Here is a 13,054-nt window from a genome sequence, read left to right on the forward strand (position 1 = left end):
ATAAAGCAACCAGTTGAGGTTGAGGGTTTAACAACCACTAGTCCCTGTCAGAGCACAGTTTTGATAATCGTAGCGTTGCAAGTTTTGAAATCAGGAAGTATGAGCCTCCTGACTTGGTTCTTCAGTTCATGATTATTTTGGCTACTCGGGCTCTCTTAATGTTTCCATATGAATTTTAGCATCAGCTTACCAATTTCTGCAAAGAAATTAGCTGTGCTTTTATAGGGATTGCATTGAATCTGTAGCTCAATTTGGAGAATATTGGCATCTCAACAACATTATCTTCTGCTCCATGGATGTGATATATCTCTCCATTTATTTAGATCTCCTTTAATTTCTTTCAGCAACATTTTATCATTTCAGAGTATGTTATACTCTTATTTGTTAAATTTATTCCTAAATATTGTATTCTTTTTGATGCTATTGTTAATGGAACTGTGTTTGTAAGTTTATTTTGGATTGCTCCTTGCTGGTGTACAGAAATACAATTGATTCTTGTATATTGATCTTTGTTTTCTTTTGCTCTGTAACAATACTATCACAAACTTGGCAGCTTAACGCAAAGGTATCTTACCACACAACTTATTCACGGCTTCTCTTCTGGATTCTGGCCATTCTAGTAGCTGTGTAATGGTAACTCGCTGTTATAATTTGCACTTTCCTGATGATATATTGTAGAATATCTTTCCATATGGTTGTTTGCTACCTGTGTGTCTTCTTTGGTGAAGTTTCAGTTAAGGTCTTTGGTCCATTTTTTGTTTGGGTTGTTTGTTTCCTTATTGTTGAGTTTTAAGTGTTCTTTGTATATTTTGGATAGCTTTATCAGATGTCTTTCGCAAATGTTTTGTCCCAGTCTGTGGGTCGTCTTCTAATTATCTTGATATTATCTTTCACAGAGCAGTTTTTAACTTCAATGAATTTCAGTTTGTCAATTATTACTTTCATGGACTGTGTCTTTGGTATCGTACCCCTAATGAGCTTTTTATTTCAACTCTTTCTAATTTCCAACTCCAGAATATCCACTTGGTCTTTTTCCTTTTTATAATTTCTATCTCTTTATTGGTAATCTCTATGTATTGAGTCATTGTTGTCATCATTTCTTTAATTCTTTAAACATGGTTTTCTTTAGTTCTTTGAGCATATTTATAATAGCTGCCTTGTGGTCTTTGTCTGCTAAGTCTTACATCTCAGAGCCCTGTTAAAGGGCCCTCTCAGAGACAGTTTCTATTGACTGTTTTCCCCCTGTGATTGGGACAAATTTTCCTGTTTCTTTGAATATTTGTAACTTTTATTGAAAATTGGACATTTGAAACAATATATTGTAGCATATCTGTATTTCAATTCCTCTCTCCTGGGGGTGGGTGGTGGTTGTTTTTGCTCATTTGTTTTATTTTGTTTGTGTAGTGATTTGCGTGTACTTATTCTGTGGAGTCTCTTTCCCTTGCAGCATGAGGCTTCAGATATCACTGCTCAGTTTTTTAAATTCTCCTTTATTTTTAAGTCTGATTTCCTACGGGTCATCCCTGGATGGGCGTAGCTTAATGATTCATCAGAGTATGCTCAAACACCTTGATCCAGTAAGGCGTCCACTTTTTGTCTTTGGATCTGTGCATGGTTTGGGAAATGCTTTCGAAGCTAAGAGTTTACAAAGTGGACCTTGCTTTACTCTCTGCCTTTATAAGACCTTCTGTTCAGCTAGCGGGGATCACAAGTAGACTCCTATTGGCCCTCTCCAGTCTTTCCTAAACAGGCCTAGCCTTGGGCATGCACAAGGCCTTCTAAGCCATCAAGGTTAAATGGGATATTACCAAGGTCCTCTTTGCCTGCCTCACACCTGTGATGCCCCTTTCAAATTTCTGGCTGGTCTGATGTTTTGTTGTTTGCCCCAACCCATATTATGAGTTCAGGTTAGCCACAATGTTAGCTTTCTCTAATGAATTCTGTAAAAAAGAGCTGTCTCCCTGGCCCCCACCCCCACATTTATTTGCTTATTAAAGTATTTATTTTTATTGGAATGGACTCATGGATATTTATTTTATTCAATTGGTTTTAATCCAATTCTATCATTTATTATGATGTTGCTCAAATCGTTCCACATTTAGCTACTAGATGCTTTCAAGCTGGCTCCTGTGTCCCTTTGACCTTTCCTCATCCTTTTACTTAGCACTTTCTGACACCACAATATGCCCCAGTCCTAGAATCAACCATTTCTCCAAGGAGCCAGAGTGTTTCTTACGCATGTATTATAAATTACTTCACAATCATCTTACTTTATATTTTTGGTTGTTAACTTTCTATTACATAAATTACTACTATGTAAAATTTCAAACATAAAAATTAGGATAGTAAAATGACCCCATCACCCATCTTCATTAATTACCCCTCCCTTAGTGAATTACGGCAGCCTGGACAGGATCTGGATCATTGAGGCCTGTTTAGATAACTAAGGCAGTGAAAATCATCTTCATGAATTCTGTGGGGCCAGTTTTCAACAGCAACACCTACAATAGTGAAAGACAAGAGGTTCTTTCCCCTTCTTAGGACTGGAGGTAGCTCTCAGCATACCCTTTGACTATTTTGGATGAAACTTCAAGAAGGACCAGAATGAATCGCTCGAAAAATAAAGGAACTGTCAATATAATTGTATCTTGGATTTTTAGGGGAAGTTCATATTAGTTACAATTAGACCAGAATTTATCCTCTCTACAATCAAGCTTCTTCTGTCATCATATGAGTAGATTTTCAAGGGGAGTTTTAAATCTTAGGAAACTACCTTCAGTCCAAACTATGATTCATTGTTATAATCAGCTCCCAAGAGAAGAGTTTGTTGATGCCTGTGGGATTTTTTTGGGGGGGCCGGGGGGAATATAGTATATAGGTACAGCTATAGCTATAGATATACACACATTTACATATACATATGTTCAACTATTGCCTTTAACAACTGCCTCTATTCATTGTGAGGCTTCATGTGTCTACCAGCTCCCTCTATCATCTAGAAAAAAACTATTAGAGTCCATAGGGGCAGGGAAGGCTGCAGACCCAGCAGAGGCCTTGAGCACTAATCAAGAAGCCAAGGCTGAGGACAGAACTTGCTATTTAGTACCTGACTTTCTTTCTCAGATGCTATCAGGAGATCTTCTCCTTGTATGTATCCCCCTTCTCCTCCCATATGACTGGACCATTCTCCAGGAAGGACACTCTTCTCAGCACACAGATGTGAAAATGTTATCAGGGCACCAGAGAAGTGAGACTGTGTTCAATCAGGTGTGCAGACCATAAATCTGGGGCCCCCACAGAGGTTTACCCAACTCTACTCAGGAATGGTCCTCTCAGACATTTCCTCACGGTCCTTGCCCCAGGAAGAAGGGGTGCAACTTTCAAGGATATTATGTTTCAGCTTTTTCTTCTGAAAAAAAAATTATTATGGAAATTATAAATACATTCACAAGTAGAGAAAATGTATAATGAACCATCATGTATGCATCACCCATGCATCAGCTTCAACAATCATCAACTCATAGCTAACCTTGCACTATTTATACCCCCAAATAGTTCCTCATTCTCAGTGCATACTGGATATTTTGAACAAAATTACAGATACATCATTTCATCTGTAAATGTTTTTAATGTATCCCTAAAAGATATAATTTTATAAATTTCATAACTTACAATATCATTTCTAAAAATGATAATTTACAATATCATTAAATATTCAGTGTGGGTTCACATTTCCCTGATTATCTTATATACTTTTCTTAACAATCAAGGTGTTTAAACCAGGATCGAAAGAGATGTACTCATTGCTTTTGGCTGTTATGTCTCTTAAGTCTCTTTTAACTTATTGGTTTGCTCTCTTTTATTCTTCTTTTATTTTCCTGTTGCACTTTATTTGGTTAGAAACCAGTGTTCATTTCCACCACAGTCTACCTACAGCTTCCTGTTTCCTCCCCTTTGTGATCACAAAAATGTTTCTTAGTTAAGATTACTGACATTTTCTTTATTTGAGTCTCCTTTCTCTAACTAAGCTCATTTAGTGCCTTTAACAAATCTTTCTATTCACAGTGAAGTTCAAGTGGTTAGTAAAACACATCCCTACATAAGTAGGTCTGTAACCCACTGTCCTAATCCCGTTAACTCACTCTAGTGTTATTCTATTATCTTTGTGATGCAAGGAACAGAATTGGCTGAAAATGACACTGGGAGCTTCCTCTGGATAGCCTGAATAGTGAGCTAATTAGAACCTGGGGTTCCTTCTTCTCCCAGTGAGTAGGGCTGCAAAAAGTCACCTTCCAATGTGATCTGTGGTGCTTTTAATACTTACAAAGGGGACTGCAATTAGCCATGCACCTCCAGGTCTCCACTGATTGGGCAGCTGGCATTCTCAAACATCTCTTCTATATTGTCTATTACTGCATAACAAATTACCCCAAAATAAGAGGCTTAAAACAACACACATTTATCACCTCATAGTTTCTGCGGATCAGCAATCCAGGGACAGCATAGTTGGGTTGTCTGCTTCAGGGTCTCTCATAAGGCTACAATCAAGGTGTTGGCTACAGTGGAATTCCAACTGAAGACTCAGCTAGGAAAGGACTTACTTTCTAGCTTACTTACACACTTGTTGGCAGGATTCAGCTCCTTGAGGGTTGTTGGACTGAGGGCTTCAAATCCTCATTGGCTGTTGGACACAGGAGACCACTCTCAGTTCTTTACCACTTGGGCCTCTCAAACATGGTAGCTTGCTTCATCAAAGACAGTAGAGAGTCTCCTTGCAAGATGAAAGTCACAAACTTTTATAACTTACTAGCGGAAGTGATATCCTTTCACCTTTGCCATATTCTACAGGTTAGAAGCAAGTCACCAGATCCAGCCTACACTCAAGGGGAGGGGATTTCACAATGGTGTGAATACCAGTGGAGGAGTGTCTTTAGGGGTCACCGTAGAAGTCTGCTTGCCACATCCTGTGAACAGCTGACACTCTAACCCACAATGCTAATCATTGTGTGTCTCCGCATCCATAAGGCTGCTCTCGTGCTTGCCTTACAATAGAGAACAGTAACATGGCAGGATCCCTCCACTGCCACGTACCCCCATCATGCATGTCCATTAGGGTTCCTGGTTTGCTCCTTTATGGAATAATAGAAAGAATAAGACTCATGCCTTCTCTTTACTTTCTGACACTGAATTGAAAGTTCCCCCAAAAGTCTGTTTCTTAACCTACAGTGTATGACATTGTGGTTTTCATCTAAGTCCTGATGAACAACAGGAGGTGATGCCAAAGGGATCTGCTTTGCATGACAACCTTGCACCTGGTTTTCCTCTCTTACCCTGGTCTCTCTTTTTTGCCTTCTAAGTTCAGTTTCATCCGTGACAAAAACCTCCGCTTTTTGGCTATTTCATGGCTTCTGTCTGCAGCTAAAGAGGCTGATTCTCCTCACCCTTTGCTCACCAGCTGCTCCTGGAAGCCCAGTCTGAGTGAAGATGTCTAGGAGCATGGTTCTGACATTCTTAAACAGCTTTCCTTTACATCAGTGCACACACACACACACACACACACTTTCTAGTGAGGACAGGTAGCTACAGTCTTGTGTACCCCCCACCTTGTGCTTGTTAAGCACACACATGTACTTAACAATATATACATCAGTCTTCGCTGATTCCCCACACCCACTGTTAATGCTTTATGCACAAACTAAATCATGCATTCTTCCCTAATTAGACTCCATATTTGCTTTCCTTTTCTAGAAGTGTGAATAAAATCTCCAGTTTTGGTATCAGACTTTCTTGGTCCAAATCTCAGCTTAGCTTCTTACTAGTTGTGTGCTCTTGAAAAACGTACTTAACCTTCTCTAGTCATCAGCTTGCTTCACCTGTAGAGTGGGGTGATCACTGTTCCCACCTCAGGCCCAGTGTTAGGATTAGAGGCACACAAAGCCCTCAGTCTACTACCTGGTACACAATGAGCGTGGGGTAGATACCGACATGTATTAACTCTTTAATCCTCACAACAGCCATATGAGTAGTTACTATTATTCTTACTGTTTTAAGATGCAGAAAATGAGACACATGTGGCCAGAGAAACTGAGGAGCCGAATAAAAAATATACATCAGATTTCAAAGGCTTAGTATGAAAAAAAAAAGTAAAATTATCTCATTAATAGTTTTTTTGTGTTGAGTACATGTTGCAATGTTAATATACTAGATTTATTGGGTTAAATAAAATAATTAAAATCATTTTCACCTGTTTGTTTTTACTTTATTAACATGCCTACTAGAAAATTTTAAATTATACGTGTGACGTGCATTTTATTTCTATTGAACAGTGCTGGTCTAGATAACAAACACAACTCCTCTCTGCATTGCCCACACCCTGTTTTCTAAGTATGAAATAACTAGCAGAGAATGATGGTAAACCCCATCCTCGCACTAAGCACTTCATCACAGCTAGCTGCAGATTATGACATAATCTCCCAAATCCAGGCCACTCATCTGACTTTAGAAATAAAGTGAAGGCAATTTCTCTTTTTTATTCAAATTGTTTATCTACCTTTGTTCATTTAGCTGAAAGGAATCCAGAAAAAATACCACCACCCCTACCCCTCACTCCACAAGAGCCACGCATTAGAAGCAAGAATCCTACCTCCTGAGGCTCCTTACTACTGTAACTTCTAAATGAATGTGCCCCACCTGACTCCCAAACCTAACCGGCTCAATACTATAATGCTGAAAGTCCTAGTATATTAAGTATATTAACCAATGTTCATATGGTTCTTTACAGTATTCTGTTCCTCACTGGTATTCAGTCAGTATGCACTAGTAAGCCGTACTGATTGGTAAAGAAAATTGAATAACAACTGTGATAAGCAGTAAAATTAATAAGCACTATAAATTCTAACGTATAGTCATGAGTAATACCTAGGCTATCACAATGACTATCAATAGATGAGTTCCTGTCCTTGCAACATCTGAGACACACTTGTGGCACCACCTGCCAGGTCAGCCACATCAGGAGAAGCTTCGTGGCCAAGATGTACAGTCTTTATTCTGACATTTACAAAAATTGTCATACTGCTCATACTGCTAAAACTTCTAATGTAGACTTGTTTGGCTCTTCCTTTGCTCTTATCATTAGTGTGCTGTTATTCTTGTGGAAATAATAGTTGTGCTGTGTTTTCATATCTCTAAATTCAAGAACTTAAAATAGAATATGAAGAATAAACAGTAAGAATGAAGTGACATAGTTTGGATACATTTTTAACATTGTTTTTAAATATTATAAACATTAATATTCTGGATTCGAGGGGGAATAAGGAAGGATGACATTAATAGTGAATCATGTTCTGGAACATTTGATATTGTACAAAAATCATGACAAGTGGTAATGCCTTTAGTATTGTGTAAGATTCAGTTCAAAGTAAACAATAATTTGCATTTCTAACACTTAAAAAAAACCTGCTAATTTTGAAAAAACTCACAGGTGGCTTACTGTTGCTAGAAATGAAAATATTGGATGCAAATGATGCTCAAAGGCTGTATGGTGACAAGTTGAAAGTGCTAAGCACATTCTGTCAGTGCTAAGAATTCAAAGAAAAAATCAGCAATGATCAAGAAGAATTTACAGAACATTATGAATTAGCTTCATGCAATAAAGTATCTGAAATAATTAAGACTCTTGAATAAATTCTATTTTATCATAAAATCAACAAAACATTGAAAAAGTGCCATCAGAAGTTTGTACTATCTTCTGTGTAATTAAACAGAGCATTTTACATGCTAAATAGAAGGTTTTTAAAAGATTATAAGTAGTGAATATTATTGCAGTCTAGATAATGGTTCTGCTGGTTGCAAAATTATATACATCTACCATATGAGACAATGTTTTAGAAAACATAAATCTAGGCAATAAATCATTATCAATGAAGTTTCAACTATGTCACAAAAATGTGTTTTAATCAATCAGTTACTTAAATACTAAATTTAAGACTTACAAACTGATTTTTTCTTGATTTGAGGAACTCAATATAATATGCCCATCAGTACTCAATAAAGATGTTTTCCATGTGACATAGTTACATGATGGTACCAATGGTGCCAGTGGATGCCACAAAGAAAGTTAATGGTCTCAGCCAGAATTTTAGAAATATTTCTGGATGTTTAATTGGAACTACATAAGTCACTGTATTCAATGATTTCAGGATGATGCAGCAAAATGTTTAAATGAAATGAATCAATTTAAATATTTGCCTCAAGAAACTTTTTATTCACTGCCATACATTAAAAAAAATCACAGAAAAATAAATAATATATCTGAAGAGGTTGGAATTGAAATCATGAAACTAGGAAGATCTGAGCATCCTCTAGTGTTAGGATGGCAAGAGCATTAGGAGATTTTATCAAACCCTTTATATTCACTTTAATAGAAATTGTGAAATGAAGGGAAAGTAGATAAATGTTTAGAAAATAAACTTTCTTTTCAGAGACTTGGCTTTAGTCACTCATATTTTAAGAGAGATGTCAATACTGTCTTAATCCTTACCAGAAAAAAAAGTTAACTATTAAAGAACCTGGATTCGTTCGACAAAAAAAAATTATTTAACATATAAAATTAAATAAAAGAAACAAAGAGGGAAAAGCAGATGAAATTATTTTTTACAAAGAAATAAGATTTGCCATTTGAAAGAAAAATGTTGACTTCAACAGAAAAAACAATTAGATTATCTCATAATTTACCGGATTACAATTGTAGTTTGATGACAAGAGTGAAAAATATAAAGAGCTTTCAGTTTTTCAATTTAATCAACTCTGAATGATGCCTACAAAGCTAACACATATAATTAACTACATTAACAAAATTTAATTGAACTAATAAAATTGTCAACTGATTAAATATGGCATTATAATAAATTATTTTTGTGACCGCGTAAACAATAGATACCAAATATATAAGAATTTCACACAGAAGTACAAAAGCTAAAAAATCTAATGTAATTGCTGAAGTGAGAGGATTTACTATGTATGTTGTTAATAGACGATTTAATGGGGAAATCATTGGAAACTTTTTATGTGACTCACTTGTCGAGTCATGACTCACATAAGCACATCACTTAGCTAATTACAACTACATCAAAAAATTCCTGTCAAGGGGCTGGCCCCGTGGCTGAGTGGTTAAGTTCGCGTGCTCCACTGCAAGCGGCCCAGTGTTTCGTCGGTTCGAATCCTGGGCGCGGCGGACATGGCACTGCTCATCAAACCATGCTGAGGCAATGTCCCACATGCCACAACTAGAAGGACCCACAACTAAGAATATACAACTATGTACTGGGGGGCTTTGGGGAGAAAAAGGGAAAAAAATAAAATAAAATCTTAAAAAAAAAAATTCCTGCCAAAATTTTCTAAAAATCAATAAATAATTTGGAAATTATTATTTTTTAAAAAATTATTTCTACAATTTATATCACTTGGTAAGTAGTTTTATAATAGTTTAGTTAGAGAATAAAATGGACATAATTGCTATGGACTGAATGTTTGTATCCTCACAAAATTCATATGTTGAAATCCTAACCCCCAGGTGACGGTATTAAGAGGTGGGGCCTTTAGGAGATGATTAGGTCATAAGGTGGAGGACTCACAAATGGGATTAGTGCCCAGAAAGCTCTCTTGTACCTTCTACCATGTGAGGGCTCAGTAAAATGAACCAGAAGCAGGTCCTCACCAGACACCAAATCTGCCAGTGACTTGATCTTGGACTTTCCAGCCTCTAGAACTGTGACAAACACATTTCTGCTGTTTATAAGCCATCCAGTCTCTAGTATTTTATTATAGCAGCCCAAACAGGCTAAGACAATAATTTAAAATTTTTTATTTGTATTTTAACTTATGTTACTGTACTGGTTGTCAAATGTTTTGAAATACTATCCTCGTTCTCACATATAGTTTGCTTGTAATAAGTGTTGATTGAATGATATCTGACATAAATACATGGAGATGACAAAGTGGACACCCAGGACAATCAAAACAAAGAGCTGAGGAAGTCTAAGAGGTTATAATCCGTATTAACCTTTGCTGAGACATTTAGAAACAGAAAGCGTAAGTACATGGAGGAATATAATAGGAGAAGTCTTGTGACTTTCTCATGGTTACTCTTCCCTCTTTGGACTCTGCTGACTTGTCCATAAAGTTTTGTTTTCATTTTTATCTTTTTAGAATAATGTTTCCCAGCCACTGGCCCCATTGCTGTGAGACTCCGAGAAGACCGTTAGTTCCCTCCAAGGACAATTGAGCCACAAGATTCATTCACCTTGAGTGAAAATGTCCCAGAGGTCAACACTTCCATCTACGACAAATAAAATGGATGTTTAGACCCCAGCAACACAACAGGTATAGTTACGTACACTTTCGTGTCACAAACTGTCACTGAGCCAACTTTATGCCAGGCCCATGGGACAGACAAGACACAGGCTTGGACACCCAGTTCACCCTCCGGGGAACTCAGGGTCTGGGGGGAGGGGAAGGGCAGAAATGTAAATAAGGATAATATAACCTATGATTGTTGCGGAGATAGGGCACTCATGAGACGACAGGTGACATTTATTGTTTATTGTTCTTTATTGTTCTGCACACTCTTCGTGTGTGAGCTCACTTCGTCTTCATAACTGGTACTGTGAAGCGGCATGTCAGAACACACCCTGCTGTCAGGAAGTCCAAAAGGGTATCTCAATAACTGGACTTCTTTCTTTCCTTTGTTTGTTTTGGTTGCCACCACTAGCTCTGCTGTAGGGCTGCACATGTGTGGGCAGAATTCATGAAAATATCAAGTTCCCTAAGCAGCTCCAATTGGATGAGGTGGAGATTTCCTGAGTGACTGACTTACTGAGGGGCTGACTCAGTAAGATTACCAGGACTAGACAGAACTAGTTAGAAAAGAAACTATTTCCTGATTGCCTGTGGGGAAAAAGAAACTTCAATCTTTAGGTGGAATAGCGTGGATGGGCTCCAACACAGGAAATGAAAGTGAAGGCAGAGCATTCTCCTGAAGAGGGCCAGATAGAGAGTACCATCCACTCCCACAGGGGAGCTCTCCCACAGACCTTGCAGGGAATCTCCTGTCCCAGAATCTACTCCTTATTCTACTGTCACCACCCTGCTTGAAAGAAATGAGGAGGATGGTCAGGTAGGGAGTCAGGTTGAGGACAGGACAATGTGTGCCCTCGCTGACTGGGTCCCAGGGTTCAACATTAACACAGGGTCAACTCCAATTACTTAGCTGAATCTTTGTCTAAAATTCTAGGAAGGGAGGGGTGAAATGGAATAGTGTCTCTTTCAGCTCCTTAGAAGAAGGTTTCACATTAGAGTGGGTAAAACTATTGTTTCTTTTCTCTTTTCTGGGGTTCTCCCATCTCTCCCAGGTTAACCACTTCGTGTTGCAGCAGGTAGAAGATCTGAGGCAAAACCCAGGCTGTTCCTCCCACCCTCCCCCCCTTCCTTCTTCACCATGTGTCGTGTTCAGGAAGAATTCTCTTGGTATTGACTTTGGAGGAGGAAAAGTCAGACAACGACTGACTCACACCTCTATTACATATCTACACATTGTAGCTGAGGAGACAGGAGAAAAGTGGAAAGGAGGGAACAATATATATTGCTCAGTAGGCTTGAGAAAGGAAACAAAACAATTTTTATTCATTCTGCTCTTACTAAATACATCTTTCACCTCACTTTTTCCTCCTAAGCAACCACTACATTTCTTTTTGGTTTTTTTTTTCCATGAGAAAGACTGTCCCTGAGCTAAGATCTTCCTCGTTTTTGTATATGGGACTCCCCCACAGCATGGCTTGATGAGAGGTGTGTAGGTCCGTGCCCAGGATCTGAACCTGCGAACCCCAGGCCACCAAAGCAGAAGGTGCAAACTCAACCACTGCACCACCAGGCCAGCCTCCACGTTTCTTATTAGATCACATTTAGCTACCTGGGAGTGACAAAGGCTCATGAGACTGGTGGGCCTTTGTACACTGTTCGCTTATATGGTTTCCCAAGTTGCTTCCCAAAGCCATCCTTGGCCACACTGGGGGAGAATAGAAAAAGCACTATTATTATACTAGATAGTGGGATTGCAGATGAGTTTTTTCTTTTCCATTTAAAAAAATTGTTTTATTGTTGTTGTTATAATGATGTGCAATCACAAAAATTGAGATGGAAAAAGACTTGATTTGGATTTTCATAATGCAAAGAAAAAAGCAATAAAAGCAATACAAGGATTTACATGTATTATCCAATATAATCTACTTATAATTCTGTGAAGTCATCAGATATTATTATCCCAGCTTAACTAACAAATGTTAGGAATGAGACAAAGAAGTACCCAGCCCGAGATCACACAGTCAGTGGAACCCAGGTCCTCTGACACCTGGCCCAGTGCTCCATCCACTATGGCAGCTTGAGTGAGGGGGGGGGGGCCTCAGAGATCAGGTGGTTGATCCCCTCAAAATGTCAAAATTCTCTACACAACATCAAGAATTTGTGGCTGGATCACTTAATGATGGAGAACTACCTCCTTAACAAGGAAGCTCAATCTTACGTTGTCTAATTTAAAACAAACAAACAAACAAACAAACCTTACGCTGAGCTGAATTCTGTCTCCCTGAAGCTTCTACTGAAATGACCAATTTCTGATCTCTATGGTTGAATAGAATAAGTATAATTCTTCATATAATAGCCCTTGAAATATTTGAAATCTCTGTAGACATCAGCAAGCTATATTGTATCAAAATAAATGGCTGTTTTTAGTAGGAAACTTAGTCCAAATGTCCTAGCCTACCACTACCAGAAACAAGAAGCTCTCCCTAACTACTTTTTTGGGGAATTTTATTAATTTAATAACTCAAGTTATATTTATTTGGGCCTTAACATCTGCCAGGCACTGGGGATGCAGCAATGAGCAAGTCAAATGTGCTCTGTGGGTTTCTGTACTAAAGAGTTCAGCTGGAAACACAGGCATTTGGAATACAGAGCAAGGACACCTACCCTATGCTGGGAGCAGCTCAGGATGTCCTCCCTG

At 38.2% G+C, this 13,054-nt stretch overlaps 1 protein-coding gene across 1 annotated transcript in view; it reads left to right on the forward strand.

Moving 5' to 3' along the window:
* LOC100056099 (HLA class I histocompatibility antigen, A alpha chain) overlaps nt 1-13,054 on the forward strand; it is a 46,078-nt gene that overhangs the window by 3,403 nt on the left and 29,621 nt on the right. Inside the window, exon 2 of the mRNA XM_070245070.1 lies at nt 10,207-10,380. The gene's annotated coding sequence lies outside the window, so the exon portion shown is untranslated. The remainder of the gene's footprint in view (nt 1-10,206; nt 10,381-13,054) is intronic.

The sequence above is a fragment of the Equus caballus genome, chromosome 20, assembly GCF_041296265.1.
Source record: "Equus caballus isolate H_3958 breed thoroughbred chromosome 20, TB-T2T, whole genome shotgun sequence".
NCBI lineage: Eukaryota > Metazoa > Chordata > Mammalia > Perissodactyla > Equidae > Equus > Equus caballus.